The sequence below is a fragment of the Heteronotia binoei genome, chromosome 1 (genome assembly GCF_032191835.1).
Source record: "Heteronotia binoei isolate CCM8104 ecotype False Entrance Well chromosome 1, APGP_CSIRO_Hbin_v1, whole genome shotgun sequence".
Classification (NCBI taxonomy): Eukaryota; Metazoa; Chordata; class Lepidosauria; order Squamata; family Gekkonidae; genus Heteronotia; species Heteronotia binoei.
In genome coordinates this window covers 259,291,284-259,305,754 of record NC_083223.1, presented here as the reverse complement: position 1 = coordinate 259,305,754, position 14,471 = coordinate 259,291,284, and positions in this window count along the sequence as shown.

Sequence of the window (14,471 nt, the reverse complement as noted above, 5' to 3'; positions counted from 1 at the left end):
GGGGTATAAATCTACAGTCGTCTTCTTACGAAAGGAGCTTGGAAGGGAACCTTCTGCCAGACGTTTTCGTTTTCCAGGTTTCCGAATAGCAACTATCTTTGCTTTCTTGATTTCCCCTGGGAGTCTTCCCGTTCTTACGATGTCGATGAGAAACTCTGCAAACCACTTTTTAGTGAATGTGCCGCTGTTGATCAGGAATCCATTATGGATGCAGTCAAAACTTGGTGCCTTTCCACTCTTGATATCCTTCAGTGTTTTGGAAAGCTCATCAGCACTTAAATCCCCTGACAGCTCGCAGTCTTCAAGGCAGGTGTGTTTCAAAATCTGAAGTTATTTTTTTAAAAATCCTGATTGTAAAATCTTGATTCTTTCAAGCTCTGGATAGGGGTATCAGGCAGGCAGCTACCTGGTTTGATGTTACCTCAGGTTTTCCTCAGAGCACAGGTGGGCTAGCGCCTAGTTCTTTCCAGCCTTTCCTTCTGGAATGCCTGAAAGCCAAATTTGCAGTTGTTTTGGTCCATTTTTGTCTGCCTGCAGCATCGAGTTCATGGAGTAGTTCATCTGCTACTTCTGTGAATGAACATAAGATGAAGAGCCCTGCTGGATCAGCCCAGTGGTTCATCTAGTCCAGCATCCTGTCTCACACAGTGGCCTCAACTAGTTCCTCTGGAGGGTCAACAACAGGGCAGAGAGGCCGAGGCCTTCCCCTCATAAGAACATCAGAAGAGCCCTGCTGGATCAGACCAGTGAGGGTCCATTTAGTCCAGCATCCTGTCTCACATAGTGGCCTCAACCAGTTCCACTGGAGCGCCAACAACAGGGCAGAGAGGCTGAGGCCTTCCCCTCATAAGAACATCAGAAGAGCCCTGCTGGATCAGACCAGTGAGGCTCCATCTAGTCCAGCACTCTGTCTCACACAGTAGCCTCAGCCAGTTCCTCTGGAGGGCCAACAACAGGGCAGAGAGACTGAGGCCTTCCCCTCATAAGAACATCAGAAGAGCCCTGCTGGATCAGACCAGTGAGAGTCCATCTAGTCCAGCATCCTGTCTCACACAGTGGCTTCTGACAGGTTCTCTGGAGGGCCAAAACAGAGCAGAGAGGCCAAGATCTTCCCCTCATAAGAACATCAGAAGAGCCCTGCTGGATCAGACCAATGAGGGTCCATCTAGTCCAGCATCCTGTCTCACACAGTGGCCGGCCAGTTCCTCTGGAGGGCCAACAAACAGGGCCCAGAAGCTGAGGCCTTTCCCCTGATGTTGTTTCCTAGCAACGGGTTTCAGAGGTTGACTGCCTCTTGAACATCGAGGTTCCCTTCAGTCACCAGGGCTGGTAGCCATTGATAGACCTCTCCTCCATGGATATGTGTAATTGCCTTCTAAAGCTGAGGCCTTCCCCTCATAAGAACATCAGAAGAGCCCTGCTGGATCAGACCAGTGAGGGTCCATCTAGTCCAGCATCCTGTCTCACATAGTGGCCTCAACCAGTTCCACTGGAATGCCAACAACAGGGCAGAGAGGCTGAGGCCTTCCCCTCATAAGAACATCAGAAGAGCCCTGCTGGATCAGACCAGTGAGGGTCCATCTAGTCCAGCATCCTGTCTCACATAGTGGCCTCAACCAGTTCCACTGGAGTGCCAACAACAGGGCAGAGAGGCTGAGGCCTTCCCCTCATAAGAACATCAGAAGAGCCCTGCTGGATCAGACCAGTGAGAGTCCTTCTAGTCCAGCATCCTGTCTCACACAGTGGCTTCTGACAGGTTCTCTGGAGGGCCAAAACAGAGCAGAGAGGCCAAGATCTTCCCCTCATAAGAACATCAGAAGAGCCCTGCTGGATCAGACCAATGAGGGTCCATCTAGTCCAGCATCCTGTCTCACACAGTGGCCGGCCAGTTCCTCTGGAGGGCCAACAAACAGGGCCCAGAAGCTGAGGCCTTTCCCCTGATGTTGTTTCCTAGCAACGGGTTTCAGAGGTTGACTGCCTCTTGAACATCGAGGTTCCCTTCAGTCACCAGGGCTGGTAGCCATTGATAGACCTCTCCTCCATGGATATGTGTAATTGCCTTCTAAAGCTGTCTGTTCCTGTGGCCATCACTACATCCTCTGGCAGGGAACACTCGTTAAGGATTGAGGCGAAGGTGGTGCTCTGCTCCGCTAGTCTTGGGGGGAGACCCGAGCTCAGGAGGAAACATTTTGCCCATATTGCCGATGAAGGCCACGGTTCAATGAGAACGGCTTCCCCCAGGGTGCCCGTAGAGGAAAGGCTTCAACCAGCACCGCCTCGCTTTGCAGCTCAGGCTCTTGGCAGCTGTCCCGCTCCGGTGCTTCTTTGGTTATTCATCTCCTTTAATACTCAACGGTTAAGATGGCTTGCTTCCAAAGGCTGAGTGAAAGCAGTTTCAAAACAGAGAACTAAAATGCCGCCTGAGCATCCCCAAATCTACCACAGGCTGAAAGCATTTGTTCCAAATGATTTCAGCCCAAGCCAGTCACGGTCAGAAGAGTATTATACCCCGCTTTTTTTCTACCCTAAGGAGTAGGGTTGTCAGGTCTGACACAGGAAATATCTGGGGACTTTGGGGGTGGATCCAGGAGCAAGGTTGTGACAAGCACAATTGAACTCTAAAGGGAGTTGTGACCATCACATTTAAAGGGTCTATACTCCTTTTAAATGCCTTCCCTTCATTGGAAATAATGGAGGATGGGGGGAATCTTCTTTGGGGGCTCATGGAATTGGACCTTCTGGTCCAATCTTTCTGAAACTTGGACGGGGGGTTGAGGAGAGTCACCAGGTGCTATGCTGAAAATGTGGTGCTTCTACCTCAAAAAAAACAACCCTCCCCAGAGCCCCAGATATCCATGGATTAATTTTCCATTACACCCTATGGGGATCTGTCTCTATAGGGTATAATGGAGTGCCCAGCAGACGTTCACCCTCCCCACCTGCTTTCTGATAGCCCTGAAGTGGGGGAAGGGCTTCCAAGCCAGGGGATCCCCTGCCCCCAACTGGCAACCCTACTAAGGAGTCTTATTCTGCTAGCTGTACTAAAGCTGTATTAAAGGCAGCACAAGTTTCAAAGCAGCCTATAATTGCCTTCCCTTCTTCTCCCCACAACAGGTGCCTTGGGAGGTAGGTGGGGCTGAGAGAATCATAGAATCACAGAGTTGGAAGGGGCCATTCAGGCAGACTAGTGTAGGGGAGTCAAACATACAGCCCGCGGGCCTGATCCGTCCCCAAAGGGCTTCAAACAGGCCCACCTGCAAGTAGCTTCCTTCTTCCTTGCCTGCTTCTTTTGGTCACCATTTTTTCCCTTCTCTCCTGTGAGGAGGCAGCCAAGCAAAGCAGCCTCTTCTCGCTCTTTCCTTCCTCCCCCTCCCTCTTCCCAAAGGGAGGAGGAGACTCAGCCAAAGGAGGAGCTTAGTTCTGTAGCTCTGCTCTGTGATTAAGTTTGCCAGCCTCAATCAATCACACTGCAGAGCTACTGAGCCAAGCCTCTCTTCCTTCTAGTGGCTGAGGCTCCTCCCCCTCCTTGTCTCCTGGGGAAGGAGGGAAAGAGGGAGAATCTCCTTTGCCTAGTTCTCTGGATCCCGCTGGAGAGATAAAAAAACAACAACTGTAAGACCAGCAATGTTTTATTCAAAGTAGGAATTTTTGCCTTGCTACAGACCGAGTATGCAAGTGTTTTATTGGGCTTGTTATGGGTGCAACTGAGTTTGTCTCCCGATTTATTCATACTCTCATGATCCAGTCTTTCTCAATAGGAAAGCATGCAGATGGTTTAAAAGAGGAATAACAACGACCAGGATTAGACTGAGATTGTATGTTCAGACCAAGTTTCCCTAGCATATTTCCTTTGATTTTTCTTTTAGAAAAGCAGAAGTAAAAGTATAGTTTGTGGTTAGGGTTGCCTAGTAACTCACTTAGCCAAAAGAACAGAAGATGAGATACAGGTGAGGGGCATCACGTAATGTTTACAGCCCTACTAAAATGGAAATGTTTATTGCTCCTTAGAACGGAAACCTGTATGTGTAATGATTGGGCAAAGGGTATATAAGGCCTGTGCGCCTTTGTGGTTGTTGCTCAGACTCTCGGGTCTGAAGCCCGTGCACGTTGAATAAAGCTTGGCTGTTTTCCTGACTTCGCCTCAGACCTCGTTTGTAAGTATGATCAAATATTAATTGGACAACACAGGACTTTTCCTGCTACACTTTCAAATTTCCCTTTGATTTCCTTTGATTGATTGGGGATTTTGAATGTAAACTTCCCAGACTGTAGGCTGCTACTGACCACTACACATGGCTGTGTCTCTGTTCCTGCACTGCCTCATAAGAGCTGCACTTGTTTTTCTAGAGAAGACGACAGTTTTGTAGACAAATAGCTCTCGGTGTCTTCACATGTTCTTGACCAGCACATGAAGCAGCTTAAGTACAAAAGCTCACAATGCCCAGCCATTTCATGTTTTTTCTCTGGGTCTTAGGATCAAAGCATTAACCATGCGATTTCTGTAATGAATGTCAGTAAGTCAAAAGTAGGTTTGCAACTTACAGATGCACACCTGAACAGCATACTCAAGATTCCTACAGCACAGACATTGTCGCCAGTTTTTGATGTAATAATTCAGAGCAAGAGGCATCAGTTATTAGACAAAATATTGCAAGCATGCTAATGTTTTAAGCATGTCTTATTTTAAGTAAAAAAAAAAAATCTTTAATTGTGTTTGTCTGTGCCCTTTGTAAAGTTTATATTTGTGCTACCTGGCATTACATTTTCTGACACACATGGCCCGGCCCGATAAGGTCTCATTTATGTCAAATCTGACCCTCATAATAAGTGAGTTCAACACCTCTGGTCTAGTCCACCCTCCTGCCTAATGCAGGATCAGCCCAGAGCATCCCTGACAAGAGTTTGTCCAGCCACTGCTTAAAGACTGCTCACCACCTCCCTCGGCAGCTGATACCACTGCTGAACAATTCTTACTGTCATAAAGGTTTTCTTAATATCCAGGCCAGTGCTTTCCCACCCTTAATTTAAACCCATTATTATGAATCCTCTCTTCTGCTGCTGACTGGAACAGCTTCCTGTCCTACTCTAAGTGACATCCGTTCAAGACTCAAGAGAGCCATCATGTCCCCTCTCTGAGAGAACTGGGATTGGCTGACCCAAGCAGGCTTCATGTGGAAAAGGAGTGGGGAATCAAACCCGGCTCTTCGGACTAGAGTCTGCCACTCTTATCCACAACACTCTTCTGGGTCTCCAGCAACAGGTTCCTCTCAAAAGAGACATGGTGTTCCTCCCCCCCCCCCCCCCCGCCGTGGCTTCCAGTGATGTGGACTATCATTTCTGACCTTTCCTGTAATGACCTTTCTGAGTTAGAAAGGAGCAAGTAAGAAACAGAACACTTCACCTTTTCCTGAACCTGTTAACCCGAGCATGAAGCCTCTGACCTTTCTCCGAATAAGAACATAAGAGAAGCCATGTTGGATCAGGCCAATGGCCCATCCAGTCCAACACTCTGTGTCACACAGTGGCCAAAAAAAAAAAAAACCCCAGTGCCATCAGGAGGTCCATCAGTGGGGCCTTTCCCACTGTGCCCCCCTCCCAACACAAGAATACAGAGCATCAGTTGCCCCAGACAGAGAGTTCCATCTATACCCTGTGGCTAATAGCCACTGATGGACCTCTGCTCCATATGTTTATCCAGTCCCCTCTTGAAGCTGTATATGCTTGTAGCCACCACCACCAACTGTGGCAGTGAATTCCATGTGTTAATCACCCTTTGGATGAAGAAGGGTCTATCCTCTGCAGAATGGAGCTTTCCTAGAAAGCAGTTCTGTGATATTCTGGCTTGTTTCCTCTTGTGGGGAATAGATACATGTTTGTGTTTGAACAGCTGCCATAAAAATGAGATATGCCCTCTTGACATGAAGCTGCTGCGTTATCCTGGTCCACCAAAGTCAGTAGTGTCTACTCAGACTAGCAGTGGCTCTCCAGGTTCTCAGGGAGAGATCTTTAGCATCACCTACTACTGCCTTCTCACTTTCAACTGGAGACGCCAGGGATCGAACCCGGGACCTTCTGCTTGCAAAATCCACTAAGCTAGCCTCCTCTCGCATGGAGTGCCTTGTCTTGTTGGCCCCTTGCCACGTCAGGACACAGCAGGGGTGGAATTCTAGCAGGAGCTCATTTGCATATTAGGCCACACCCCCATGATGTAGCCAATCCTCCAGGAGCTTACCAAAAAAGAGCCTTGTAAGCTCTTGGAGGATTGGCTACATCAGAGGTGTGTGGCCAAATATGCAAAGGAGCTCCTGCTAGAATTCCATCCCTGGGACACAGCAACAGACTCCTGGTGCAAGAAGGCCAGAGGTTCTTGCCTCCTTGAACAATGGCAGGCACCTCCTTAGAAGATCCCACGACCGTTGTTCCCTCTAAACTGAGTTAGTGTGAACTAGCTCACAGTTTTTTAGCCTCCAGCTCATGCATTTTTGTCTTAGCTCAGGAAAAATGGCCCAAGAGCAAGTTAATTTATGCAGCAGCTCACAACTTTCATGCCAGTAGCTCACAAAGCAGATGTTCTGCTCACAAGACTCCACAGCTTAGAGGGAGCATTGCCCACGACACATCTGGGACTTGGGGCTAGTAGCTGCCCTGGTGTCATTTGCATGACCGACTTGATTTAATAATTTGCTTCCAGCAAGCTAGTTCAGTCTGGAAGGAAGGGGAGCAAGCTAGAGAATTTACAGTGATCTCCAGCCTGCAATTCAGAGTCTTCTTTGGGAGAAATGACAGTCACACGACTCTAAAACCAATATTAGCTAGCAGCGGCAGTGTGCCCTTGGGTCTCTCTGTTGCTAAGCCTGTTCTGCTGGCTTGCACTAGGATGCAGAAATTTAGCAGGCGCTCTTTATTCCCTAGCGTGGAAACTGTGGCCGCACTAAGCATTACCTCCACCAGTTTTGCTTGGGGAAGCAGTAGGGGGAAAGGAGGTAACTCTCCTTACAGGAGAAGAGTTTGTGTTAGTGTTTGCCGCTGAGAGTGCCCTCTTGTGGCTACTTTTGGAAGGGCTTCCTCTGCCCCAGGTGAAGAATCAAGGATTTAAATCGCTTCCACTCCATCAGGATTGTCTTGTATAAGAAATGTGCGTTTTGTCTTTTTTCACTTGTAACCCGCCAACCTGTATTCAGACTCAGAGAACAGTCTGGAACATCCTCTTTCTTCTGCTTCGAGCCACACGGCAAAAATAGATGCACGTGTTGTCATATGCAGTAGGTGGTCCAGAAATTATCCAGGTGGGCAGCCGTGTTGATCTGAAGCAGTAGAACAAAGCAGGAGTCAAGTTTCACCTTTAAGACCAGAGGCCTCAAACATGCAGCCCCTGGAGGGCTCCTATCAACTGGCTCTTGTCCGCTTCCGTCTCCCTCTCTCTTGCTTCCGCATCTCAACTTGCTTTGCAAATCTTGCTCAATCATACAGGAACTACAGAGCAAAACCTCGATTTTCTCCATTGGTTGAGGCTCCACCCCCTCCTGGTCCCCTGGGAAGGGAGGGAAAGAGCCAGAGCTTCCTTTGCCTAGTTCCCTGGATCCCATGGAAAAATACAAAGAAAGCACCTTTAAGACCAACAAGTGCTAATGTTTTAAGCATGTTTTATTTTAATTTTTTTTTAAAAAACTTTAGTCATGTTTGTCTGTGTCCTTTAAAAAGTTTATATCTCTGCTGCCTAATCTTTAGTAGGTATACACACGGCCAGCTGGACATGGCCTGGCCTGACGACATCTCATTTGAGTCAGATTCGGTCCTCATAACAAATGAGCTCGACACCCCTGTTTAAGACCAACACAGTTTTATTCAGAATGTAAGCTTTCGGATGAAGTGTGCTTCTAGCACACGAAAGCTTACATTCGGAATGAAGCTTTGTTGGTCTTAAAGGTGCAACTTGGTTCCTGCTTTGTCCAGAAATTATGTTATGCTGACAGTCATCAGTCCACTTGCTGCGGCGTGGTTTTGCCACCTATGTTTGAAGGATGGTTCATTGTGCTGCCCCTGATTCTGTAGTGCCTGTTTTTATGATGTTATTTTATTCCTGGAATGTTATAAGCTGCCTTGAGCCCACTTGCAGGATAGGGCGGGATATAAACCCAAAAATCAAATTAAATTAAATGGTGCAGGCTTGTGCGGATGAAATGAGATCTTATTTCTGATTTGCGTTTTGAAAAAAAATGCTGTCTTGGAGGGAAACAACTTGATCTGCCTTCGGCTGGGTTAAACTTGCCTGCGGCCATCGGCAATGTGGGCCCAGGTCAGGTATCTTTCGTTATCTTTTTGCCCGTCTAGCTTGGGAAATAGCCAGTTGATATACTAATGGGGAACCATCAAGATCCAGGGGAAAAGAACTTTCCTCCAGCTAGGCTAAAACAGAAGGGAAGGTTTTCTTTGTTAGTGTTGCTTGCAGTGCAGTAAGATTTCAGGGGGAGCGGAAGGGGAGAGAAAGCCTTGCACTTCTCTTGTTTAACATGAAGAATGGCTCCAAGAATTGCTTGGACGCAGAAGAAGAAGAGATTGGATTTATACTCTGCTCAACACTACTCGAAGGAGTCTCGGAGCAGCTTACAATCCCCTTTGCCTTCCTTTCCCTTCCCTTCCCCACAACAGACACTCTGTTGGGTAGATGGGGCTGAGAGAGCTCTGACAGAAACTGCTCTTGAGCAGAGCAGCTTTGAGAGAACTTGTGGCTGACCCAAGAACACATCAGCAGGTGCATGTGGAGGAATGGGGAACCAAACCCAATTCTCCCAGATAAGAGTCCATGCACTTAACCACTACACCAAACTAAGCTGAACACACGAGTCTGGTATCTTCACAAAAGAGCATTGTAAGAAAGGAGAGAAAAAACTGTGTCTTCACAACAACAGTGAATATTTGTACTTTCAGAGGGTTTTTGCATTACAGCAATTATCCACAACTCGATTGTCCTGTACGCTCAAGTCATTTTGGTTGTAAATGACTGCTGTAGTGTAACAAGAGTCTCGTCAGGTCTCAGAAGGTAAGCAGGATTGACCCTGGTTAGTAAGAGCATAAGAGAAGCCATGTTGGATCAAGCCAATAGCTCATCCAATCCAACACTGTGTCATATGGTGGCTAAGCCCAGGTGTCATCAGGAGGTCCACCAGCAGGGCCAGAAATCCAGAAGCCCCCCCACTGCGGCTCCCCAAGCCCCAAGAATACAGAGCATCACTGCCTTAGACAACAATGTTCCTTCTATAACTTGGAGCTAATAGCTACTCATGGACCTCTTCTCCATCAGCACTTGTTGGCACCACTGAAGAAGTCAGGGGTTGCTACGCAGAGGTAGGCAACGACAAATGGTTATGAGGTAACCATAAGTTGGATGCAACTTGATAGTACTTCCCACCAAGTACTATCTAGTTGCATCCAACTTATGGTTACCTCATAGTACTTCCCACCAAGTACCTCATAGTACTTCCCACCAAGTACACCAAGATAGTACTTGGTTACCCAGTGGCTAAAGGGAGTGGTAGGAGAAGCCTGGTCTCGTCAGTGGCTAAAGGGAGTGGTAGGAGAAGCCTGGTCTCGTCAGGTCTCAGAAGGTAAGCAGGATTGACCCTGGTTAGTAAGAGCATAAGAGAAGCCATGTTGGATCAAGCCAATAGCTCATCCAATCCAACACTGTGTCATATGGTGGCTAAGCCCAGGTGTCATCAGGAGGTCCACCAGCAGGGCCAGAAATCCAGAAGCCCCCCCACTGCGGCTCCCCAAGCCCCAAGAATACAGAGCATCACTGCCTTAGACAACAATGTTCCTTCTATAACTTGGAGCTAATAGCTACTCATGGACCTCTTCTCCATCAGCACTTGTTGGCACCACTGAAGAAGTCAGGGGTTGCTACGCAGAGGTAGGCAACGACAAATGGTTATGAGGTAACCATAAGTTGGATGCAACTTGATAGTACTTCCCACCAAGTACTATCTAGTTGCATCCAACTTATGGTTACCTCATAGTACTTCCCACCAAGTACCTCATAGTACTTCCCACCAAGTACACCAAGATAGTACCCTGTGTTACCCAGTGGCTAAAGGGAGTGGTAGGAGAAGCCTGGAGCTCTCAATTTGTTAAGAAAAGAGATTGGATTTATACCCCATTAGTATATCAACTGAAGGAGTCTCAGAGCGGCTTACAAATCTCATTTCCCTTCCCCTCCCAACAACAGACACCCTGTGAGGTAAGTGGGGCTGAGAGAGCTCTCCCAGAACTGATCTTGAGCAGAACAGCCCTGAGAGAACTTGTGGCTGATTCAAGGTCACATCAGCAGGTGCATGGGGAGGAGTTCTCCCAGATAAGAGTCCACACACTTAACCACTACACCAAACTGGCTTTGAGACGCAAAAAAAGAAAAGAAAGGATTTTAGATAACAGAACAGCTAAAAGCTTTAAATTTCTCTCCTTGCTTCTGGAAGAAGTGATAGTAAGAACTTGTTGGTTTTGGTGTGGATGGGGGAGGAAGGCAGGAAAGGCAGACTCCTTGTGATCTACTCGCTTTAGCCAGCTGGATAAATTTGCCATTTCATTGGCTAAAAACAGGCGTGAGGGACCTGCCCCACTACAACCTGAAATCAAGATAATCAAACACACCATGATTTAGCTAGGCTGCCCCACCGTTTCATGAACCCGCAAGTGTTGCCTTTACCTATTTTGCAAGTAGTACACTCCTACCCCCTTAGGTTGAGTGGTTCATCTCACTTATTTCTTTCCTTTAAACAAGTGGTTGTGGCAGCCCACCAGATGTGTGTTGTAGGGTTGCCACCTCTGGGTTGGGAAATACCTGGAGATTTTGGGGGTGGAGCCAGGGAAGAGCCAGGGCTGGGACAGTAGAGTAATGCCATAGAGGCCACATTCCAAGGTCGTCATTCCCTCCCCCCACCCCGAGAAATGATCTTGATTGTCTGGAGATTGTCTGTAATAGCGGATCTCCAGGCCCCACCTAGAGGTTAGTAGGAACCTTCTGACTAGATATACTATAAAAGAGACTTGTAGATTGTGCCACGCAAGCCTCAGATTCAGCAGGAGCTCACAGGAGCACGGCCCCTGAACCTTTCTGAGGGTTCCTTCTCTTCCCTGCCCCCCACCTACCTTGTCCATTGAATAGTAGGTGCAACTGCATAACAATCCCTGGATTAGGAGAGCAGGAAGGCAGCCAGCCAGCCACCAGTGGCTTTACCACACCCCCAGCAGCCCTCATTAACTCCTGGAGAAGCCCACACCACCCTTTGTCCACTTCTTATGTGGTTTTGGGCAGGGGGTGGCTTGCTGGCCTTTTGACTGGGGGAGAGCCCCCAAGCGAGGCCTGTTTGGGCTGGCTGGATCTTTAGCCAGCCCAAGCAGGCCTCGCTCACCTGGGGCTCTCCTTTCTTGCATCGGTTGCTTTTGGCTGGTGGAGGGCAACATATGCTAATGAGTTATGCAAATGAGCTCCACCACCTATTTTACCACAAAACGACCCCTGGTGCCACGCCTTTAAAACCTGTCTGTTGTTACAGCATACTGTGGCCAACAGGTCAGCGTTGCTTCAAATGGTAGTCTTCAGTCTTTCTAGTCATGCACTTGGGTCGCCAACTTCCAGGTGGGGGCAGGGGGTCCCCCGGTTTGGAGGCCCTCCCCCTGCTTCAGGGTCATCAGAAAGCGGGGGGGGGGATGTCTGCTGGGCGCTCCACTATTCCCTATGGAGACTGATTCCCACAGGATATAATGGAGAATTGTTTTGCAGGTATCTGGAGCTTGGGGCGGGGGCTGCTTTTTAAGGTAGAGATACCAAATTTTCAGCATTGCTTTCGGTGCCTCTCCTCAGAACACTCCCCAAGTTTCAAAAAAATTGGACCAAGGGAAGGTATTTAAAAGGTGTGGGGTCCCTTTAAATGTGAAGGCCAGAACTCCCTTTGGAGTCCAGTTATGCTTGTCACACCCTTGCTCCTGACTCCACCACCAAAATCCTCAGATATTTCTTAAATTGTACCTTGGAACCCTATCATGTACACTCAGTCTAGCCTACCTCAGAGGGCTGTTGTGAAGGGAAAATAGAGAACAGTGGGATAACGTAAACCATTTTGAGTCCTCACTGGGGAGAGACGTGGGAGGTATAAAGGAACTATATTTTAAAAATCAGCTAAGCGCCAAAGCTAAGAGGGATTCCTCTGAGGTACAGGCTTGGGGCCATGTTGCATTTTATTAAGTACTCGTGTCCCACCTATGCCTGCAACAGGTCTTGTCAGTAAGTCCAAACCTGCTATTTACTCCATCTGTTGTCTGCAGATCATTTGTAATTCTGGGAGATCTCTGGGCCCCATCTGGAGGTTGGCAACCATAGCTACATCTAAATTCTTCCCGCCACAGGTGACTAGGCACTTGCAGCGGCTCTTCAGGTTGGAAAAAAGTGTGGGCGGAGAGTGTAAATCCCTTCTGCCTGTATGCCGCACCTTACACTAGGACTGCATGCACCTGGAATTTAAGTTCCAAGCACAGAATTCCCAGCAAACATCTGGCCGACCAGATGCAGGAGGAAAAAAGGGCTTTGTGATGCATCAGTCATCCCCAAGTAACTTCTTCTCACTGTATTCACTCCATTCCACAAGCTTGCAAAAAGAGGCGGGAGGCACAGTGTGCTCGCCACAGAGCTCATTAGTAGCAGCTCCTTCCAAAAAACAGCCTCCCCCCAAAGGGTCTATAGCAGGGGTGGCCAAATTGTGGCTTGGGAGCCACATGTGGCTCTTTCACACATATTGTGTGGCTCTCAAGTCCCCGCTGGAAGGCATTTTTCTCTTTAAATCACTTTTCCAAGCCAAGTCAGCCAGGGGCTTGGAGAATGCATTTAAAGTTGCATTTTTCCACCTCCCTCCCCCCCTCTATTCACCTTCCTTCCTTCCTATCTTGTGGCTCTCAAACATCTGATGCTTATGTCTTGCAGCTCTCAAAACATCTGATGTTTATTTTATGTGGCTCTTATATTAAGCAAGTTTGGCCACCCCTGGCCTATAGGAATCTGCAACTCAACGGGTAGGGCTTTGTGAACACCTGAGGGGCTGGAGAAATATGGACATATGAACGTATGGATCTGCCTTATACTGAATCAGACCCTCAGTCCATCAAAGTCAGTATTGTCTACTCAGACTGGCAGCGGCTCTCCAGGATCTCAAGCTGAGGTTTTTCACGCCTATTTGTCTGGACCCTTTTTAGTTGGAGATGCCAGGGATTGAACCTGGGACCTTCTGCTTACCAAGCAAATGCTCTACCACTGAGCCACTGTCCCTCCCCAATTAGACCACTACTTTATAAGGATCTAGAAAGAGAATGGCCTTGAGAATGGCCCAGGCTGACCTGATCTCATTAGATTTCAGAAGCTAAGTAGGGCCAGCCTTAATTAATACCCAGCTGGGAGACCATCAAGGGAGTTCTGTTCATCTATGCAAAGGCAGGTAATGACATGTCTGGCTTTGTAAACCCTACAGGGCCACCATAGGTTGGCTGCAAGTTGGCAGCACTTTTCACTATTAATCGACACTGCCCTGACCTGGACGGCCCAGGCTAGCCCGATCTCATTTATTTATACACTGTTTGGATTTCTATCCTGCCCTTCTCTGCATGTAGGGCTCATCAGGTCTCGAAAGCTAAGCAGGGTCAGCCCTAGCTAATACTTGGACGGGAGAAGACCAGGGTCGCTACGCAGAAGCAGATCCAAGTGGGTCGCCATGTTGAAGCCATAGAGTGAAGTTAGAGTCCAATGGCACCTTTAAGACCAACCAAGTTTTGTTACGGGTGTAAGCTTTCACGTGTAGGCACCGTTCTCCAGATACAGCGAAAGGGAAGAAAACCTTTCAAATTTATGGACAGGGCTGAAAGGCAAATTAGCATGTGAAGCGACACAAACATTTTGAGAGGAACATTTTGAGGCAAACTATATGTATGTTACGTGTTAAAAGGTAAATTAGTTGGACGGGGAAAACTTCTGGGAAAGAAATGCCCTCTTTTTGACCCAGGCTTATAACAGACATTCTCACATTTTGACATATTACTGCGTTATGGCATTTTCATACTCGTGCTACCCAGATCAAAAGTTTGCTCCATTTGTTAATTTTACTATTCTGTCACTGGATCTTAAATTTGCATTCTAAAACACTGCCTACCAGCTCTATGTAGCCCATTGTACCTGATTCCTCGTCTGATGAAGTGTGCTTGGCGCACACAAAAGCTTACGTTCTGAATCAAACTTTGTTGGTCTTAAAGGTGATACTTGACTCCTGCTTTGTTCTACTGTTTCAGACCAGCACGGCTGCCCGCTATCTATTGGATCTATCTATTTGGTTTGTTGTTCCTGGTTTGTCTCAAAATGTCTACATGCTGGTACCTGCTAATTTACTTTTCAGCCCTATCTTTACGTTTGAACGGTTTTCTTCCACTTCACTGCA